This window comes from Chamaea fasciata, unplaced genomic scaffold (assembly GCF_029207755.1).
Source record: "Chamaea fasciata isolate MVZ Bird 193981 ecotype frontalis unplaced genomic scaffold, bChaFas1.0.hap1 SCAF_3, whole genome shotgun sequence".
Lineage (NCBI taxonomy): Eukaryota > Metazoa > Chordata > Aves > Passeriformes > Sylviidae > Chamaea > Chamaea fasciata.
This window is the reverse complement of record NW_027094088.1, coordinates 37817438-37840787: the sequence shown is the minus strand read 5'-3', so window position 1 is coordinate 37840787 and position 23350 is coordinate 37817438. Positions and strand designations below refer to the sequence as shown.

The 23350-nt window shown below is 36.1% G+C and overlaps 1 protein-coding gene across 5 annotated transcripts in view; it reads left to right on the top strand.

The window, feature by feature from the left end:
• Positions 1–23350, top strand: part of PRKN (parkin RBR E3 ubiquitin protein ligase) — a 655384-nt gene that overhangs the window by 13790 nt on the left and 618244 nt on the right. Inside the window, exon 1 of one of the 5 annotated variants that reach the window (XM_066178646.1) lies at positions 3802–3863. The exons of the other annotated variants lie outside the window; for them this stretch is intronic. The gene's annotated coding sequence lies outside the window, so the exon portion shown is untranslated. Of the gene's footprint in view, positions 1–3801; positions 3864–23350 lie in introns of those variants that run through there. 5 annotated transcript variants of the gene reach the window in all.

The following is a 23350-nucleotide window of genomic DNA, read 5'->3' as shown; positions in this document are numbered from 1 at the left end:
TCAGAGACACCTCAGTATATTTGGAAATTGGGAACACTGACCAGACTTGTGCTTTCCTTGTGAGGTGAACAGGAGCTGTATTTGAAGGTGCCCTCAAATACCAAAAGTCTTACAACATTCACAGTGAATATGAGTTTCAATTCCTTGGCAGTACAGCTGCAAGGAACTCTTGAAAACTCATTTTGAAATCTTCAGAAGAATAATGCAGCAGCCTAAAACTTTGTCCAATATTTCTATAGGACACTTACTGCAAATCATTAATGTTTGTATACGGGTAAGTGTTTCAGACTTCCCCACCTTTCTTCTTTTTCTGATTACTGTTATGACTTTTTAATTCACAAAAACTACATAATAACAGGAGAGTTTTTTACATGTATGTTTATCGCATGTCCTAAATAGACAAGTCTCACTAAACAATGTATACAAGCAATGCCATCCAGGCTAGAGGTATCTGAAATACTTGGCCAGAGCCAGAAGTGCTGTATTTCAGAGTATACTCAGTATCCAGTATATTAAAAATGGAGTTGAAATTAACTTCTAGCACTTGGTTCACCAGAGTTTCTGAATTAATTAGTAATTGATTTAGTTTTCAGTACAGAGGTATACTACATTCTTAACTTCTGTCTAAACATGAAAAATAACATTAAAGCTCCTAAAAATTCTGCAAATACAGAAAGCAAATACAGTCTAAAACCTAAAAGCTAGCAACCCCTTAATGATGTATTTAACAGATTTTATAACAACCACCTAGTGTAGTAGAATTTGTATCTCGTTTTTCACTAGAAACACCTTTGGTTTTAAGTGGGCACGTGTTAAGCAGTGTTAGAGCTGCAAATATTATATGTAAGTCTGCAGGTGTAAATTAAGACAGCTGAGATGCCACTTCCAACAAGTAATTTTATTTTAGCAATTAAAAGGTTTTGGTTTCTTTAATTGTCTAAAATCAAGCAAACAAGTGATGGAAAACAAATTTCAGTTACTTACCTATCAATACTGTCTGATTATTGGTCGATTCTGCTTTCCTTTGAAAACATTCAGAAAACAGACTTAGTGGCATCAGAAGTCCAGCTGACAGACAAAGCGACTGCCTGGAATATATTATGCCTTCTAAGATATGTACTCAAGTGTTATCAACAGCTAAAATACTGCGCTCTGTCCCCATCCCTCTGAAATAACCTATTTAGAAACATAATGCAGAAGTAACATGTCCCAAGATTTTAATAAATACAAATTGAATATTTTTATGCCAGTTCTCAAGCTAGTTTGTGCAGTATATTAAAATAAAATCAGTTTTTGCTATTTTTTTCTTAGACTCTGAGTTTCCCTAAAATTTTTCCTTTTATGCTTTCTGTTATTCATTTCATCCCATGATATCTGATTATAGGGCTCCAGGGTCATGATAGGACACAAGGAAAATGTGTTTTGTAGCACTTCACGATAAAGACTAACTTTAATATATTATTTTGCATAAAATTGGGTCCTAAGACCCTTTAGAGCATGACACATTGCAAGCCATAACAGTCTGTGCTATAAATCATGGAAAAGTCTTGTTCAAATTCATTGCATAGTGAACAAATTAAATCACTCATTGTGCATGGCCAATTACATTTTCATACATTAAGTAGTTACAGTATTTATTTCTCTAGCACTAGAGCCTGTCGTGAGTGTGTTGCTTTCAACAATGAAAGGTGACAGCAAATCTGCTTCTCCAAAATAATTAGCACATTCATCAGGGCATATTAAGCAATTCCAAATTATTTCTTCTTGTGGGGGATTTTTTTTTGTGTGTGCAAGTGAGAATCAGCAACTCATAAATCACAAAGACAGCAGAATGCACTGAGTGCCAGCCAAATAGGATCTAAACATTTCCACCATAATGAAGAGTATTTTAAGTAAAATAACAATAGTAATAAAAAAAGAAATTACAGAAAGTGGTAGTGTTAGAATGCATTTGAGATATAGCATGAAAATGACTGCTGCTGGACAACAGTGGTCTGTAAACTCACAAGCTTACTTTGGTAGCCACATGTACGCTTTCAAGAAATGCACTGGTAATTGTATTGATGGGTTTATCCCTAGAGGGCCAATATTGCTGCACTTGATTTCAGTCTTATAAAATCTAACTTTCCTTCTTGTGGAATAAGAAAATGAGAAGAAGGAACAGGAGGAAGGGAAAAAACAACAAAACACCTAGTTAACAAAAGCTTTATCACATTGTAAATTTGTAGGATACTCAATGAAACAAATATTAGCTTATGTTTTAAGTTAAGGCCTTTGGAGATAACTTAGTCCAACACCCTGCTTAAGCTAGAGTCAGTCAGGTTGCTCAGCATTTTGAAATGCTCTGAAAGTAGAAACTGCACAACCTCTCTTGCCAACCTTATTCCAGTGTTTTACACTCTCGTGGTGTAATTTTCCCCTCTTTCTATCTGATAAGAACTTTCTGTCTTTCAATTTGCTGCCTTTTGTTCCATCCCTGGGGGCCAATGTGAAGAGTCTGGCTGCTTTGCATCTGTGCCCTCCCATCAAGGAGCTGAAAACAGCTGGAAGATCTCTCCTGAGCCTCTAAAGCTAGAGAGAGTTAGTGGTCTCAGCTTCATCTTTACAAAGTATCTTCTACTGGCCTTGGTCCTGTACATCAATTCTTTTCCAAGGCTGAAAACTATAAAACTGGTCTTGGGCCTTTAGATACACTCTCATACTTGCTAAAGAGAGAATAATCACTTTTGCATGTTCTGGTTTGAGTGTTGCTAATGCAGTCCACTAGGTCACTGGGTTTCTGGGCTGTGAGAGCCCACTGCTGACTCATATTCAATTTACTGTGCATCAGGAACCACAGGTCCTTCCTAGCCAGCTTGCTCACAGACTGTGCTGTAATTGGCTTATTCTGTCCCAGATACAAGGCTAATTTACGTTTGTCAGACTTTGTGAGGTTCTTGTCAGACCAGTTCTCCACCTGCTTCTCCAGACTGACCCTGCAGCACATTGGCTGCTCTCTGCAGCAGGATCTGAGTTTTTTCAAAGACAAAGCTTTGTGCTTGTGAGCAACTCCTTCGCACAGATTAAAATGTCATATCCTCACTTTTCTGGCCTCTCTTACCCGGAGAGCTTGTTTCTGTCTGCTTCAGTACTGCAGGCATACAAGCTGTGCCTCCATAGCCCTCTAATTTCCATGAGATCATAAGTCTACAGCTGTGCAGATTTCTCATTCTTTCAGGTTTTATCCCATGCTATGTACATCCATTCTAGAGGTGCTTGAGATGAATTCACCATCACTTGGCTTTGAAAAGTCAAAAGAAATGTGAGGGCCTCCCTTTTCCTATTATATCCTGGTCTATTTCTCACAGCCCCTGCACTATTGCTTTAGGTGATAATAAACTTTCTCCAGTTTACCTAGTTTAAATCCCCTCTCATAAGGTCAATAAGTGTGTTTGTTCTCTTTATACCTTGAGGCAGATCTTCAAATACTGTAAAATGACATAGCAGTGCTGGTAGGAAGGGGTTTCTGCTGTTTTAAAGCACTTAATAAAATTATGGTTTAATTTCTAAGGCTGGTATTCAGCACATTGTTAATTTAAGGTGTAATTCACCAATTACCTTCATCTGGTTTTATTCCAAAAGCTCAGGATTAGTGATGCTTTAAATTTGAGGAGTGTGGATTGAATTAGGAATACAATAGTTACTTAGTGCTGCTAATGCAATCAATCTGTGCTGTGTGTTTTCACTGCTTCTGCTCTGTTCTGAGCTAGGTTAACTCAAGAAGGGGCAACTCTCATGGAAATAATTTCAGGGAGTTGTAGTGAAACTACATACTTAGTCTTTTTATTCTACTCATACAGTGTTTTTTAGCTTCCAGGTGGCTGGTAGGTCTTAATTTTCTTTCACTTTTTAAACATCTTCTATTGTATGTGTTAATCTTAAGAAAATATAGCTATATTCTGTATGAATGTGTCTGAACAAAATAGAGAAGTAATTTATCTATATTACCGCATATTTTAATTGTATTTTAATAGAAATAATGTTTTAAGTTGTTTGCTTACTCTTTTAGAGAAATTTATTTGAAAACCTAAGTCAGAATTGTGATTCCATTTTTACTTTTCGTTAATTGTCCCATACTTCATAATGAGGTCAGCTCAAAACTTAATCTAAATAAAGTTATTTTATTTCCCCCAGCACATTGCTAATTAACCTAATTTTGGTCATGTTGTGGGAGAGAAGTAAAGCAGATAGGAAAAAGATAGCGCTTCATCATTAATTGGCTCATGCCACAGAAGGGTTTGTTGCAATGAAGTCAGATTTGATTGTTTGAGACTGGCACTGCTGACCCCTTCAAAGACACTGAAGAAACAGGCAAAAAAGTGAGTCGAAGAAGGAAGGCAGTAACCACCCTTGGGGCTAGGGTGCTACCAATAGGAATGTCTCCTCTGGGTTCTTTATACTACTCAACCACAGATTTGAGGGGTTTGGATTTCTTCAAGCTTTTTTCCCTCACCAGAAATAGGTTCTTATTTCAAAGCTGTTTCATGCCACCTTAACAACTGATACTGAAAGTAGTGGGGGAAAGCTACTTAGTACTTCGGTACTCCATATTTTGGCAGTGGGAGACACATGAATGAGATAGGCATCGGGAAAGGGTTCCATGTTTATAAACACATTTTATCAATTGCTGTGAAGAAAACAGTAGCAACAAAATCTCCCAATCACCAAGATTAAGGATTGCTAGGGAAAAATAATTCTGTTTAGGAACAGGGAACAGAATACTGACTTAAAGGCTGTGATGTTGGAGAAGAAAAGATTGGAGAACAGCTGATTGGGAATCTTCTGAGCAGATGTCTTTTAATCAGAAATAATTTACCAGTTGAATATGAATAACAGTTTTATGGTAGATTTTTCCTTGGGTTTGTTGTAGTTGTCAAAATATAAAGGTAAAAAATAACCCTGTCCCAGAAAAAAAATGAGCATAATGTTCCTTTTGTTGCCTCTTACAGACTGGAAACTTAAGTACTGTTAGAATTTCCCCTGACAAATGCATGTGTTAACTATCATGTTAGTATTTGTCTTTCTTTCCTCCTTCCCTCTTTGTGTTGTCTGAAGATTTCAAGCAGAGTAAGTGTGAAATCTGAGAGATGCAAAATTTGTCTTCTGGTTGTCTCTGTCAAGTAGTAGATATTGCAGACATATAGAAAATAAAAAGGAATAGTAAAGATGAAGGAACATCTCCACGTTCATGGCTGTAAATTATAAATACTTGATGTGAAAGATTAAGTGATTCTAGTGTAAATATCAAGGTTTGTGAAGGTGATATTTTGAGAATGGTGACAGATACAATTTTAATTACAATTAATTAGAATCACAGGATGACTGAGATTGGAAAGTACCTGTGGAGGTTATGTTGTCCTAGCTCAAGGAGGGCCACCTAGAATGGGTTTCTTAGGACCCTATTCAGACAACTTTTGAATATCTCCAAGGATGGAGATTCCACGACCTCTCTGGGCACCCTGTGCTGGTGCTTGGTTACCTTCACCACTCTCTGGGCCTGGCCCCTCAGGTGGTTTTCAGTCCACCTTTCTGTCTGCTCATCGAGCCCGTACCTTATTACCTTGTTTATGAGGAACTTACGAGAAGTAGTGTAGAAATTCTTGAAGTTTTACTTGACTGAATTATCTTCACATCGAAGATATGACAGAGAAGAATCCATGAAGTCCATTACTCACTGTGATGAGTAGGTAGAATTATAATTACTAGTTTACTCATGGTAGTTTGCATTCCTTATTTAACCCTGGTATTATACGTTCCTTACTAGGAATAAAAATGAACAAATATTTGCAGATCTAGAATTTCATATCAGATGACCAATAGCCTGAAAACAACTAAGCAAAAGAAATAGTGTAAAAATAAGGTATTGCTGGCTTGTTGATTTATTTGAAACTTCTTGATTAGAACAATTTATGGAAATGAGGAAAAGTTAGTTTAAATTGCTATTTAAGTTTTTCTGTACATCAAGAATTTGTGTAATAAATATTAATTACTGATACTGTTAAGTGTGAAGTATGTTACAGTAGAGAATCATTTTGATGAATTCACATATCGGCAGGAAAAGACTAATGCGTTTATCTCCATAGAAATGCAAAGCTTTTTATAAAGTATGGAGATGCTCCTGTTTGGCAGTCATTTAAAGCAAACTTCCAAAATCATTATCCTCTAGGTAGCAGTTTTGGCAAACTAAACCTGGAAGTTCAACTGGTGAACGCTTGTTGTACAGTGCATTAAAACTAGTTGGTTGGTTTGTTTGCTTTTTTCTAAACTGTGTTGATTTTCACAAGACTACTACTAGAAGAATATGCTGATTAGTTAGCTTGGAAATTCGGGGTTTTTTTCCTAAATAGTGTAAACATCTTAAGGAGAAAAATAAAGTGTATGCAGAACATAAATAAGCTAGGCAAAGTTACTTATTCTTAGCTGTTGAAATCTTAGATCTGAATTTGTCTAATTGGCTGTTAATGAAAGGGTGGAACTTTAAGGCTTTTCTGGGCTGCAGGGTGCTTTAAAAAGAATTTTACGTGTTCTTTTAGTTTTATCTAGTTGGCAAGAATGCCTTAACCATGTCCTATGTATGATCATAGTTTCTGTAATCGATAGTTATGTTAAAGTTCTTATATTGCAAAAGCAATAATTAAGATTTAAATTCTAGTACAGAGGTGGGGAATTATTGTTGGAAGCAGATGCCCCAAATTAGACATGGCTTCCACAGAATGAATCATTTAAAAATGCTAATTACTTTCTGTATGAAAATCATTATTGCATCATTTTAATGCATGTCAGAGTAAATGCCCAGGGCTACATTGTTGTTACATAGCCAAAGAAGATTTTGATGCAAATATAACTGTTTTCAGTCCTTTCATCTTTCAGTTTTAAAGCAGCACAATGTGTATGGGTGTTGCTTTTGTTCAGTCAGCTTTTTGTTTGGGAGGTGTCTCTTCTCTACAGAATTTAGTTGTAGAAGGCATCCTTTGCAATTCAGTCCATCTGAGTGTCATGAATCCTAAATGCGTTTTCTCTGGTGAGGCTGAAAAGATGTGAAAAAGAGTAAAAATACTCAGGAGGAAACATACTTGAGTTAATAATAACCAGCAGCAGTAAAATTGGTACAGCAATTTGTAGGTAATTAGCCAACAGGACAGAAAAGACATATGGCCAGACATTATGCATTACTTACTTTTCTGAAAAAAATTGTTACAGACTATGCCTTTTACTTATCAGTTATTCCTATTATTATTCCTTATTATTATTATTATTTTATTTATACAGTATATTTAAATAGTGTATAATTTGTAAATTAATATAAGTACATAAATATGCTGTGGTTATTTCTAGTATTTTTATCTGCAGAGGGAAAAGCTGGTGTTATTAAATTCTTGTGTCTGATTAGAGGTAGCAGGAGACCTGTAGAAGTAGAATTTTACATTTGTTTCTTGTATTTTGGCACTGACCAGAGACATAGATCTGCATATATACAATGATGATTTCAAGATTTCAATTATACAGTTATTCACAATTTTACAATTGTATTTTAGAGTTTTAGGCAATTGCAATATAATAATTCATGGCTAAAGAGGAATGCAGAAGAGTAATTTCAGAACAATACATATGCTTTGAATTGAGATAATGGAAGCATGGGAATAGATCACTGCCAGATAAGTGTTGCCATAATGGCAACACTTAAAGAAGTGTTAAACACATAAAGAAGTGTGTCTCAAACACTCATTTGTTACGTGCATTTCATACACGTATGAAATGTGGTCTCTGAGGGTATTTGAGTGTTTCTCAGCTCTGTTGTTGCAAAATCTGCATGCTTGTTATATGAGAAGCCATAGCTTAGCTGAGCTGGAACAGGAGCAGAAGATGAACTGTGCATGTATAACTGCAGGACCAGGTCTCTCTTACATCATCAGGCGTTTACGTACTTAAACCCCACCTCCCTGCTTTACATGAGACTTCAAGACATCCTATCCCATAGCCAGAAAAAGTTCTCACATCGGAAGAAGTATCACATAGCTAGCAGTAGTTCTGGAAGCACTTTTTGGCTTATCTCCATCATGGGATGGTTGTGAGGCCCAAAGAGCCACAGTGGGCTGGTGACCTGCATTGCACAGTGTTCTCGCTAGGACTAAATACGTTGGGTGCAGGCATCATGTTGACAGGACTGTACTTTGTCATATTTTGGGGCTGGTTTGCATTTCTCATGTGCTGTGTTGCATGGGGTAGTAGAGACCTTACTGAGTCCGGGAACACTTGACCTGATAGCTGGTAAACATTCTCTGCCACAGCTTGTGCTTATCTTGCTCTCCCAGGGCAGCAGCATTTCTTGTGCAGGATTTGTAGTAATCACACAGAGGGATAATTTGCTAGAGTTGAAGATACGAGTCAGTGTTCATCTTTGTTGAGGTGGGCATCTCTAGGTCTAGTTACTGTTGCAATAACATTTATTATCTATTATTAGATTTAGCTGGATTGAAATGCTGTGCGAGCATTGTCCTGAAGCTCTGTGAAGAGATAAGAGGAAAGATGAATTAATGTAATGAATAGCATGAGGAACAAAAAGCATGGAAGCTAATGAAAAAGAGGTTAAAAAGTGAGACTGTCAGCAAGAGCTGTAATAAAATATGAAGTATGGATTGGAGGATAAGGGACAGCTAAATAAGAAACAGAGAAATCAAAGAGAAAATAGGAATTTAAATTCAACCTCCACAGAAAATACAGATTTTTTTCAGGTATAACAACTTCCTTATTTTATACTAGTAATGTAATATAGAATTCTTGCGTTACCAGTTTTCAGAATATACTTTTTGAAATGTTACTCTGTTTCTTAATCCCTATTTTAAGGGATCAGCTCCAATTTATTTTCAACACATGAGCTTCCACCCTGTTTCCTCTTTCATTTAGCTAGTCCCAAGCAGCAAGGCCTCTAGATCTTCACTGTCAGCAGATGCCCAGTTGGGATCTCTGAGTGATTAAACTTCCAAGAGTCACATTTTCCATGTGTAAATATAACTATTTCAAGCATATGAAATCATTTTGTGCTAATGGAGTTCACCTACCAGTGTCTTTAAAAAGGAACTTTAATGCTTGATGGCAGCTGCCCTTTTGCCTTGTTAATCTTATACCTGGAGAAACACTGATGTAACTGACTGAAAAAAAATTGAAACGTTTGTCATGATAGAAATACTTGTTGAAAAAAGCCTTTGTACTTTGCCAAGGAAGGACAGGCTCTGAGCTGTTTTTTGAAGTTTCAGTTAGGCAGAATTTCCAGATGGTCATTAGATTCTGGTGGAAGTCTGAAGGATTTGCAACTGGCTGTGAATGAAAAAAATGTAATAAAATAGAAACCTTTAGATGTGAAATGAAGTGTTTCATGTTTTAAATTTAATTTACTAAACAGTTCTGTTTAAAATAGCTCTGTTTAAAAGCAGCATGGTCTAATTTATAGACCACAGGATCATTTATTTTAAGAAATGTTTTCTTTTTATGGCCTCTCTGAATACTGCCATTGTATCAAAATACACCTGACTTTTTCCATATTTCTTGTGAGGAAATAACTAATTTATCAGATCTCAGGAAATAAAATCTGTGAAAAAATTGAATCTTTTTTATGGATAATAAGATTATTGTATAGGAAAAAACCCAAACTTGCGTAAAGTAGCATTCTTTAGATATCAGAGAAAGTTTGAACTTTATTTGATGAGAATTACTGTTTAGTTACAAACATGTACAATGAGCCCTGTATTTCCTGTGCAAGAAAATGTCCCCAAAACATGTGGAGTGGCACATTGATATTAAATTATACTGTCATAATAGTATCTACAATTCAATAAAATTTCTAACAAAATAATACAGGGACATGTGATACAGTCTTGAATCCTACGTTTCATTGAACATTTTTCAGTTAAACCTCTTGAAAGAACAAGATTTGTATTTTGTGTGTGTGTAATTATTCAATTTCTATGACTTTTGAATCAGTTGTGGAATAGCAACCATACTGATAAGGGAGAGTTTTGATTCAAAATATTTACTTCCTTCGCTACCAGGTGCAAACTTATGCTGTTTTCATAGAATAATAGAATTGCTTAGGTTGGAAAAGACCCTCTAAGACAGAGTCCAACTCTTAACTTATCACTGCCAAGTCCATCACTGCCATCCACCATATCCCAAGTGCCATAGCTACACATTTTTTGAGTGTGTCTATGTATGATGTTTCTACCACTTGCCTGGGCAGCCTGTTTCAATGCCTGACTGCCCTTTCACTGAACAAAGTTTTCATAATATCTAATCTAAACCTCCCCTGATGTGACTTGAGGCCATTTCTTCTCATTCTGTCCCTTATTACTTGGAAGAAAAGGCCAACACCCACTGGGCTATAACTTCCTGTCATGTAGTTTTGGGGAGTGATAAGATCTGCTCTGAGCCTCCTTTTCTCCAGGCTAAACAACCCCAGCTCCCTCAGCCGCTCTTCGCCTTGTGTTCCAGACCTTTCACCAGCTTTCTTGCTCTTCTCTGGGCATGCTCCAGCACCTCAATGTCTTTCTTATAGTGAAGGGCCCAGAACTGGACCCAGTGTTTCAAGTGCAGCCTCACCAGTGCTAAGGGGAACAATCCCTGCCTGCCTCCTGCTGGCCACACTATTGCTGATCCAGGCCAGGATACCATTGGCCTTCTAGGCCATGTGGGAACACTCCTCTCATGTTCAGCCTGCTGCCAATCAGTACACCCAGGTCCTTTTCTGACTGGCCTCTGTCCAGCCACTCTGTCCCCAGCCTGTAGCACTGCAGAGGCTTGTTGTGACCAAAGTGCAGGTCCCAGCACTTGGTCTCGTCAAGCCTCGTAGTTGGATTTGGCCCACCAATCCAGTCTGTCCTGGTTCCTCTGCAGAGTCCTCCTACCCTCCAGCAGATCAACACTCCCTGCCAGCCTGGTATCATCTGCAAATTTGCTAAAGTAGACTTGATCCCCTCAACCAGATCATCAGGAAAGATATTAAACAGGGCTAGACCCAACACAGATCTCTGGGGGCCATCATTGGTGTCTGGCTGCTAAGTGGATGCAGCACCATTCCTCATCACTCCCTGGGCCTGGTGGTCTAACTAGTAGATGCAGGCAGTACCTACCTGCGGATATCCAAGGTATTTTTGCTATTTACATACAAATATCTCTGTACATTTGTAGCACATCTTATCTTGTTATGGTTTTGCCTATGAGGTCTGTGATTAGCTTTACATAATGTAAAGTAACATAATGTAATGTAACATGTGTATATGTTTGAAGACCATGAGTAATTCTGACTGGAAATAGTAGTCATAAAACAGTCTAAATACTTGAATAATGTGTCATGATACGTTATACTGTCAATCTCTTTTACGTTATTTACCTTTTCCCCCAAAATTGTGAGTTAGATTTAGTTCAATACGAGACAGCATATTAGCAAGTACTTTATAGGTTTTGGACACATTTGTGATTGGTATTCTAACCTGAGAGAATAAAAATCCTCAAAAACTTGAAAAAAAAAAAAGGTGAAAATACTACAGTATTTAAGAAATGTACACTATATACTAGGTGTAATAAAAGGAGGTGTCATGTCTTACATAGGGCTCTCCCCAGATTAGTACTAGGACTTAAAGGAAAACCATGAGCTGCTCCTCTCCCCAGCTCCAGTGGGAGACAAAAAGCAGAGATTGAGGGTTGAGCTAAGAACAATTTACTGGAAATATCACTGAGATAAGAAAATGAACAGTAACACAACCATATTAATAACAAAATTGTACAAAGAGAGTTTGACTTAGGTGCAAAAAACTTTCACTGACCGATGCAGTGGAATCCCAAGAGAGTGAAAAACAGCCAGTAATTTCTCTATCCAGCCACATGACCTTCTTCCTGGAAGTAGGGGTCCCTTCCTTGAGCCCCCCACAATGATGTGAGGTGGTATACAATAACAAGCTAGCCACGTATATACATGGCTCCAGGCTTGGCCCCCCCATGGCTACTGAGGAAAAATTAATGCTGCCCTGGCTGCACCAGGACAGGAGATAAACCTAATACTTTTATTAGAAGTGACACATTGATTTTAAGGAAATACTGGAGATTACTCATAAAAAATATAATCTGTAAGGAAATAGGAGAAGATAGGTGTATAAAAACTGTAACTAAGCTTTATCTAGAGCAAGTTGTGGCACAATTGCAGAAACTACTTCTGGGTCTCCGGAGGCACTCTCTGTTCCCCCTAATTAATCAGAGATCACAAGAAAGGGTAATGATTATAGTGTTTGCTTTTCTTTCTTTCACAATTTCAAATACTTTGATATCATAGTGCAATAGATACATCATGAGAAAACAATTAACAATGTCTTTTGGGTGTTTACACCTACAGATAAGAGAATATGAATAGTTACAGTACACATAGCAGATGTGTTTGCACTGCTGCACTGATCAGGAAAGGAATAGCAGGTGAATATAGTGAATGATGTTGAAATTGAGGCATGTCTTTATGGAAAGTGCAGGTCTTCAGTTTCTCAAAATTAAAATATAGTTTTATGGTTATGTCTATGACTGAAGTATTTAAGATAGTAGTACAATTTTCTGAATGTAATGTTACTTTGATATGAAAAGTGAGTTTGCATAGAATTTTGTCTTATGAAAATATGCTCCTTATAATTAGGTATCATTCTTATAAAATAAATTGTGGAATCCTTTTATGAGATGCATGTGAGGTCTTTGTCTAAAAAAAAATCTCTTTAGGGTAGATGAGGCTTTGTTTTTAAAAACTTTGGGTACAGAAGGCAACCATAACAGTTTAGCAATCTAGGTCAAGTAGATTTGATTACAGAATTTTATTGAATGCCTTTTGGACAGTAATTATTATGGATGATACTACAGCAGGAATATTTCCTACGAATAGGCAACACAGAGGAATCAGTCAAACATAACAGCATCACAGGATGATGTTGACCAGTATGCCATGTCTGAAATTCTTAACTTCTTACTTGCAGTCTTTATCATAAGGTTTTTGAAACTCCGGATACAAGTAGTCTAGTAATTTAATAACTTACTGAAAAAAAATCTGTAAAATAAAAGTTTCCTAAGTTATATGTAAATAAGGCTTTCTCTTTTCTTCAGTCTCTTCCTGCTTTTGATGCTTGCAATTCTTAATAAGAAAGGCTAAAACAAATCTTCTATATAGCATTGTCAAACACAAAGAACATTGATCTGAATATGACAGCCAATGTATTGGAACTGCCAAAACAGTGCATCGATGCTCTTTCTGTTTTATAAGTATTGAAATCTCTCAGAAGTGATGTACTTCATTATTTTGAAAGCATGGTTTTTATTATACCCATTTCTCCTTCAAATCCAATAAATTGTTTGAATTGCTTTGAAAAAAATAAAGGTAGATGAGTATTCTCAGAATACAAAAAACACTGAAAATGGAAAAATGCATTCTGGCTTGCCTTTGTCTGGATTTTGAAAGGCTGTCTTTGAAAAGTTGTATCACTATTAAGCAAGAACACATGTAGAGGGTATAAAATCAAATTATTCACTGAGTTGTGGCCAGAGACAGTTTTTTTTTTAATGAGAAGAGCAGGTAATTGAAATAAGTGTTACAGTGGAATTGCTGTTGCTCCATTGGTGTTCCTAATTTATTACAATATTCTTAATACTAAAACTTGATGAAGTCTAGAAAGACAACAGTTTACTGAAGGTTTTGCGAAGAGTCCATCACTTCTAGTTTGGCTTCGATTAGGAGCAGCCAAAGTTGCAATCCGCTATTTGAATCACTGATTGTAAAGGTTTCATTCTGCTCAATGACACTCAAAGCAAGGCATCCATAGTTTAACTGATGCAGATATTTAATAAATAGCTTCCTTTATTAAAAAAAATAAAGGTGAAAAAACTTAGCTGCCATCCTATAGGCAAGGAACCAGATTTTTTTAAAAAATTATATCTTTCATAGCCAACAATACAAATTAAAAAAAAAAAACCCTTATAGTTATTTTACCTCTTGATAATATTTGATTTTCATTTAGTAGACCTCAGCTACAAAGATAATTTGAATAGCATGCAGTTTGGGGAGCAATATATTACTATGGGCACTGTGTTCTGCCCTATAAGAAGGTAAAGTATGCCTGACTGGTTTGAGGCACAAAGAGAGCAAGAAAAGCAACAACAAAATTTAAACACAGCATACATCTACTCAGTTTGTAAATATACTAGCATCTTACTTTCATAGGTTATTTTTTCAGGTTGCTATTTGGAACTCAAAATTTATCAATTTTTCCCAACATGTTTTTCTCTAAGGCCTAATGCTAGGCAGATATAATTACCACTAAAATGCTGTTTGCAGTTTCAAAGCTTGCTTGACATTAAAGAATCATAAAACCAAATATGAAATATTTCACTCAAGGAAGTCTGTTCTTTTGGAAGTATGCTCTTTACCATTCTTAGTGACTGTGTGTTGAAAACAGATTGTTATGTAGATTGTAGATGTCTAAATGTTAAATAATGCTCATTATAAATCATTGCAGTCAGTTGATTTTTCAGATCAATCATTTCATTTTGAAAATTCTAGGTCTTCTTGTTTTGACAGAAGACTACTTCCAGTAAAGGAATAACTACTCTCTTTTTCATGATGAATACTAGCATTACTTTCTTACCAGTTATTTGAAGTCAGGTTGTTTTGCATTCTGAGTACTTAGCTCACATCAGTGTTTCTGTGTTTATGGGAACATAAATTCTTCAATGAAATTGTAAGTGAATAAATACAGACTATGCCTTCAAAAGGAGTTAAGGAAAGGTGCTTTGGTGGTGGGTTTTTTCCTTCAAAAATAAAAATGTGACTTTTGTCTTACCCAAGATGAAAACTAAGAATTCTTAATTTTACAAGGTTGCTGGCAGGTTTGATGTACAATGTAGCCTGAACCTCAACTCTGTGCTGCTTACCCTTTTCTTAAAACAAGAAAAGTTTTCTGCTATTATTATTGCTTTAGATTCTATAGAAGACCTCCATCCCTTTTCCCAGAAATAGCATCTATTTCCTGTATTTCTGTTTGTGGAAGTACTTCTGCTCATATTTCCAAAAGATTTTCTTTCTATCCAAATGATAGAACAGACTACCCACCTATTTATTTCATATATAGATTAGTGTGCCTAATTGTTACTTTGAATCAAGTGGTTTCATTCTGTGAATAAGACCAAGCTGTGGTTTTGTTATAGATCAAGTAAAAAATATCAAGAGCTGTGCTTTTATTAAGGAAAATATAAGTGGTCTCATCTTGCTCTGTCTCTGAGAATAGAGACTGGTAAATGATCACACATCCAGATTTTGTCATACAATGCAGTGCAGTGATGTTTTAACTAAACATACTTATTGAGTGCTAACAAATGAATGGGAATGGTAAACAGACAGAAAGTGAAATAAATTGAATCAAGTGAACTATTTGCCTATACAATCCAAATTCAGGCAATCTTTGATCTCTTCAGCTTTCTTCTTTCCTTTGGAGCCAAAACTGTCATACAAAAAGCCATAGTTCATCTAACTTGATCTAAGATCATGATGCCAGTGAAAATGGTGGCCAGGTACTTTGTAACACCTCTGTTTCCTTTCCTTGTCCTCTGTCTGTGATAGTATCCATGTTACTTTAATATGAATCAGATATAGTCATAGATGCCACTAAAACCTAGTCTTGGAAAAATATGAAAAAATGCTGCCCACAAAACCTGTAGGAAAAATTGGAGTCTAGATTTTCGTGAAGTCACTTTGCCTTTAAAGTAAATGGTATGAAATGTGAATTTATCAATGCTACCACATTGCATTATTTCTTTAATCCACACTTGCACTTTAAAGATAACTGAAATCAGGCTGCCTAGTTTACCAGTGTTTGTGTCTTGAATCAGTTAAAAGAAATTCTGCAACTCGTGCTTGCTCTTGAGAGTTATTCCATTTATTTCTATAATATAATGAAGTATTAAATCACTCATTGTTTTTCAGCTATTTATCTAAAAATGTCACTGCCTTGGATCTTTTTTTCATAAATATAATCTTTGTGTTTAGCTAAATAAAAAGTGTAAGTAAGCAAAGATGCCAGATCATGTTAATAATTTTTATGGCTCCTACATGCATAGAAATTAGCATTGATGTTCAGGATTTGACTAACAAGTAGATTAACAGAAAGGAGCTGGGCAGAAAAAAGCATGTGTTTTATGATCAATTTGAACTGTTTGGGGTAAAAATGTCTAGAGGTCTGTCAAATCCTAGTTCTGATGAATGCACTCCAGTTAATAAATTACTGTAGCCTTTTAAAAGAATAGTAAACCAGCCCTTATTTAATTTTCATTCATTAGATTTCTGTTAAGCCTGCGTTAACAGTCATTAAGTGTACAAGCTCACGCTGAAATCTTATTTGTTGTTAAAAAGTTTTAGAGTTTAAGTTTTCAAAGGTCTATGGCTGTGTTAATAGTATGAGCATTTTCATACCAGCATATATCATTAGAGCCATTCAGATATCAGCAGTGTTTTCTGGGAAAAAAATAAACCTCTACATAAACAAGGAGGGGAAGAGATTGGAGTTGTTTGGGGACTTTTTTGCTTGTGGTTTTTTTTTTTGTTGTTGTTGTTGTTGGTTTTTTGTTGGTTTTTCTTTTGTTTTTTTACTTAACCATTAGTTGTAAAGTATGCTTGGTTAAGATTATATTGGGTATAGAGAGCTGAGAAAATTGATAACCCTTGGTAAAGAGGTAACCAGAAACAGATTGTTCTCAGCTTCTGTAAATAAGGCCATTTGTTTGCTTTTGGAGAACTGTGCCATCTGGCAACAGCAAATAGGTGTTAGAGATTTTAACTAGTTCCCAAGTCTATGTGTATTTTCTTAAGTCATGGGCAAAAATAAACAAGAAATAATAGTATTTTTTCCATTTCATTGGCTGAAGATTCATATATATACCTTTTTCAGTGTCAGGGCATCACTGAGGCACAGATGAAAACATGACTCTTCAGGTGACTCATTCTCAAATTTCAATTAGGCAAACCAGCAATGTACAAATTGATTCTGGCTATAAGGACGTGTCTCTAACATTGAGGGAACTTTTCAAAAGCGCAAATAGTATCTTGCACCTACCAACTTTCAACTGCACTTTTTCTTCCCAACTTGAATTGTCACACCACTAGTTTACAGCTGGCTCAAACAGTAGCCAGGTAGTAGCAGTAAGGAAGAGGTATCAAATCAGGATATTGCAGTCATTGCATGTTAATACAGACCACACATTTCTCTGAATTTGTACTGAGTGCTTGCCCTGAGCTATACTCAATACTGAATGTAACAATTTGACAAAGTCACTATAGCTAACCTATGTTCTTAGTATTTGGTGATTTAGCTTTCTGACTGGAGTTCATGATTTTATTATAAAATGGAGTGATCTACGACTTTTCAGACTGATGATATTCTGTCATCTGCCAGAATTCTCCACCTGAGATCAGTGGGGATCCTCCCCACTGAGAGTCTCAGGGTATATACAGCCCAGCTGCAAGCAGTTTTTCCTGAAGAACTACTTCTTTTTGTATTTCTATTCACATTCTACTCACAAAAAATTGCTCACGTCACCTGTATTGGTAAGTACGTTGTTAAGCTTAGCTGACAAAAAATAAATAGACGCATTTTCTAGGTCCTTCACTATTGTGGGATATTACATTCTATATTACATTCTAAATATATATATATATATATATATATATATATATATATATATATATATATATGTATCTTAACCATTTCCTAATATCAGTCTGCCTTTATCCCACTGAAACCTGTACCAAGTTAATTCATATCAATTTGAGGAGTTGTTGAAAAATTTACTGTTTATTTAGGTGAAGATTGGATGTTCAACATTTTGTGGTTCTTAATATATTAAATATAGTAGTGACAAAACATAAAAAAGAAGATACATATTTTGGTGCTGGACAAGTAAATAATTTTTCTTTGAGGGGAGGGGAAGGTAAAGAGAAATAAAAATATTCATTAGGATTTTGGAAATTATATATATAAACAATACAGCCTTGCATTAATTATGCCAAAGATATGTCAGCACATTTGTAAATGGGACATATACATCTGCTGTAAAATTTCCCACCAGAATGACTTGTTTTTGTTTAGATTCCTAACTCTAGGGGAACATCTATTTATCTAAGAAAAAGAAAATTAATTTTCTTCTGTATTATTTAAAATATATTTCATATTTGCATGCTATCTTTTAATTATCATCATATAGACAGTTTTCAGTTTGTGAACACATGACTACAAATGCAAATGCTACAGAGGTAAACAAGAGAGAGCAATAAGTTCTTAATACCAAATATTGGGAGCAGGATGGGAAAGTTTTTTCTGGGCCAGTAGATCCTGGTTAGTTAGTCACTCTTTTTCCTTTCCTTTTATTTTGTGTCATATGGATACCCAGTATATCTGTATAATAGTTTCTGAGGTCACTTCTGAAAGAATGTCCTGAATTGTGAAGTGGTACACTAAAACATTGGGTTATGGTCTGTATATGGCCATAAACCAATGTGACAGTATAATAGCTTGCCTGTTGAACTTCATTTTGAAAGACTGACTTTATATTTATGTCCCTTTCATTTGTGGTTTAGTGCTTCTAAGTTGCCATATAATGTTGCAATTGTGTAAAGCATACACTATATTGCCTGCTTAGCATTTGAATCTAAGTGTACTTGGTAGGGCTAAAATTCCCTATGCTTTATTCTTCCATTGGTTACAGTAGTTAAAATTTCTCTGTATGGGTAATTAAACCCATTTTCTGAAGAAGTGAGACTTGTTCAAGATCCCTTTCAGTTCATTCGTGAGTCCTCACACTTTTCTCCTCACCTCTCCTTATAGATTTTGAACATTCTTGCCATGAAGGCTTCTGATAGATTTTGGGGATAACTTCTTGACATAATACTGGATGGGTTAAGCAGGAGTGATTCACAGCTAGATTCACCTGTTCTTTACTAAACAGTAAAAACAAAACTGTGGGAAAATTCGGTGATGGGTGACAGCCTTGGATGTTGTGACCATGAAATGGAATTCAAAGTCCTGGGAGGAGTGAGGAAAGAGAACAGCAGAGTGAAGATCTTTGCTCAGGAAACTGTAGTTTGGGTCCTATGGAAAGCAGCTCTGAAGGGTAAATGAAGTCAGGAAAGTGTCAGGTCTGTGAGGACAGCATTCTTCAGGCAAAAAAAGTGGTCCCTCCAATCTCTGCAGAGAGTTCTATCCAAACATACTGATAAAATTGGTCACACAGTATCCCTTTACAGTATTATTTAAGGTCAGTCTACATCTGCAAGTAAGCAAAATGATTGATCAGGCATATGTGCATATAGAGTTCTATATATACACCTGTATGTACACAGTTTTCAATATAAAAAATTATATTAGTTACTTTACAAATCGTCAGAAAGTACCTTCAATTAATTTCTTTCTGCCACAAACTTATTTTTATCTTTATTATATATTGCTGAGTGCAGTGTCTAAATTTAAAAAGTACTACATTTTAGTTTCGAGTTTTTCATACACTTACAGAATAAATAAAACTTTCAATTAAATGGCACCACATATGAAATAGTTGAGTTAATTTAGGCCTTGTTGTTTGCTATGTGTTTTCTTCAGGAAGATATTAAGGACACTGAAATAAACACCACAGAAATCCTTGGGTTGGCAAAATTGAATGTAACAGAATTAATGCAATTCTATCAGATTTGAGGGGGCAGGGAGACAGGTTGCTGTGGAAGAATCATTAGTCATCTGCTCAACTCAGGTACCTGAGTGACTTTGGATAAGTGGTCTTTCAGGTTAATGCTCTCAAAATCTGTGTCATTGTAAGCATAGGTTTTGAAATGTTTTTGAGACCTCTAGTTCATCTGTTACCAGGAATAAAATTGTACAAGGTTCCAATTTGAGCATAACCTTATTTGTAGTGCTTCCAGTAATGATGTACATTGGGAAACACTAACATAAATATGTAGCATTGCACCATAAAAATAGTATCAGAACACCACCTGTAATTAATTCTAAAATTAGGTCCTACATTTGGAAGTATCAGTGAGTGCTTTTACATGAAGAATATTTATATCATAGATAATTTACAACTACATAATTGAAGTTTGAAGACTTTATAGGTAGCAACAGATAAAGTATTAAATTACTACATTAGATATTGGTGGGGTTTCTTAGAGGCCATTCTAATATTTTGCAACAACTGAATATTTTTTTGTTTTAATCACCTCATTAAGACATAATGATCTTCTTGCACTGTCATAGCAGATAGCCTGTTAATGGGCTGGAATAAAATATAAAGCTATCAGGGGCATATATTAGAGTTGATTAAGCACTGCATTACTTCAGTTTAACTCTGGTGTAACCCCACTGAAAACAACTCAAAGATACAACTAAATAGGTATAGTAATGCACTGGGGAAATTAATCTTTTTACTTTGTTTTGGTCATTGAGAAGAGAAGCAGCATCTTCACTAAGGAAAGTGGTTTAGTGCAGTGAATTATACTTGGGTAATTTTCAGTGTGATCAGCACTATGCTGAGACAGTCGGTTTGTGAAGGAAACAAGTTTAATATAACTTCTTTCAGCATTAGATGTGAGTTTGACTTTTACTACTGGGTTGCCTATCATAGGCTGAATGCAGGCTTAGTCTTTGTTGATGAATGTATGGATAACCATTTTTAAAAGGTAATCTGACAGATACCAAAAAACAAATTTGTAAGATATCCAGAAGTATATGAAAAGATGGCACCCATTTAAGACCCAAAAAAGTGTTCTAAAGAAGGGTAATGTCATGAAAAAAGACCAGTAGGGGAAGAGGAAAAAAAAAAAAGAAGGAGAAGCCAGAGAACTAATGAGGAGATTGAGGAAGAAAATGAAAACAGGTGGTACAAAATGCTCAGTGTCAAATGCCATGACTTTTTTCATCATGGTGAGGACAGATTCGTGCTTTCATTGGTTAAACAAGAATATATTTACAGGTTACTTCTTTTTCTGATTTATGAAGGACACTCTTTTTGTGTTCTTAAAAAGATATAAGACATCATAGGAATACAGCTGGATAAGAGAGAGGACAGCATTTAATGAAGTGGTTTTGTTTCCAGAGAACTGGAGCAGAAGCAGCAGCCTTAAACAAAGGCAGAAGAGTTTCTGCTGCGAAGAGTTTGCCACAGGAAAGTGAGAGGAGCAGGACTGAGCATCCCCTGCTCTTAATAGCACTGTGCTATCAACATCTCTACCTCTCTGTGTATCTGTCTAATCATTGTCATAAAAAATTCAAACAATACCACCCATCAGTAGCCATGGTATTAGATTCTGTTCTGGGACAAAGGACAAACTGGTATGTCAAATCTGAGTATGTAATCCCTCAAATGTGGACTGGTATCTTGTTTTCTGACTGTTGAATTGTTTCCATGCTTACACATCTGCAATTGAACCTACTCAAAGTACTCACCATCTGGGGATGCTGTAGAGTCGTTTTCTATATGCCTCTATGTCAAACCTAAATCTGTTTTGTAGTTCATAAACCAGATATTCCATTCTAGAGCAGCAGAAATCCTTAGACTATGCCTAATGCATGTAGTAACATACCAGATTCCAGCATGTCAGTCTCAGTAATTGTTCTGTCCAACACCTATATTGTAACATGAAGGTTACAGCATTTAATCAATAACCATGGTTGTGCACATGCTTCAGCCTGTAGTAGTGGAAACTCTAACCTTATAGCAGATTGGCCACTGGAGTAGAGATGAGGTTTTCATGGCAGAGGCTTATCTTGCCTCCCTTCTCCTGAAGAAGAAAGGATACAGCACCACCAGAAATAGCAGATCTGTGGAGCTGGAAGCAGTGTGATCAGCTTTGCCTTTGTAAGACACCCAGCTTTAGTATTCTTCATAAAATGATAACCCTGACTTCTGTTCCCTGTTCTAAGTGCCATTTGTGTATTTTATGTAAAGACTGATAAATGTTAAAACCAAAGCTGTACAATAATGCTGGCCTCCATTCACCTGTGTTCTCAGATGCATGACCTCATTCACTGAGATACCTAATGTCAATACCTTTTTCCATATCCCTGTAGACTTTTATCTCTTCACTCACAAGGGTACACCTGAGGTAAACAGACTAAGAATGGCATGAATTTTTTCCTTGGTGGTTAAGGAACCAAGCATAAAGTGTTTAAGGAACTGTGGGATATGGGAAACATAAAATTAATTCAGGTGAATGGAGTTTTAATCATAGTATCCTAGAACTTTCATCAGTATTCCAAGGTATTGATTGTGTAAGTTTTTCATATTCATTTGCAAAGCAGACTAAGCTGGTTGTCTATACCTAGAGGGATATTTTTTCAGTTGTTTAAATAAAAAGAAGGTACCAAGCCAAATATCTTTCAGTCATTTATCTACAGGTCTGTTGTAGAAACCTAAACACTGAAGTATACCCTCTTCCCCTTTTGCTAAACCTGCCTATGTCATGCAGTGCAGCACTGTGTAAAGATACCCCACTTGCTCCAGTGCAGCACTGAGCACAGGTATTCTAGCTCATGTTCTGAAAATTGCATGTCTTCAGTGGCTCATCTCAGTGCTTAGGCCAATTACCCATGCACTTTGCAGGACTGCTCAGTTCTAGTGGATGGATATGCTGACACAGTTTCGTTTGGTTTCAAGGCTGAAAACCTGTTATTCACTGGTAGGTCTTGCATCTGCATGGAGTTACAGAAGGACAGTATCTTCCAGAGTCTAGATCAGGTGAATTTCTGCTTTGCAGCCTGGTTGTGAATCTGGGTTTCAGACCCTATAAACTTTCCTTATATAGGTCATTTGCATGTTTACATAGGTTATAAATTCCATGTTGGGATCAGGTGCCTTAAAGTTAGATGCTGTGATACTCTGTGTTACCACATCTAATGGGATCAGGGCTTTCAATACAGATGGTGAAACAGTACCCAGAGATGACAAAGCAGGACTGTGAAACCCAAACATCCTAAGTCCAGGGTCTTCAGCACCGTGTTGCATCATAATTTGGAAATATGTCTGCCTCTAGATACAGATATAGAAAATATCTGTGAATACCAAGGACAATTTTTTGCTCAACATTTAATTAAAAGGAGTCAGTTTCAGCCTTCAGCTACTCCCTTAAAGCTGGAATAAGGGATTTGACCCTAACTTAAGCTATACAGTTACTGAGACATTGTGGGTCTCTGAAAATTTCTTAACTGATGCATTTTCCTTGGCTAATGGGACTTTATTAAATGTGATATGTAGCTGTAAG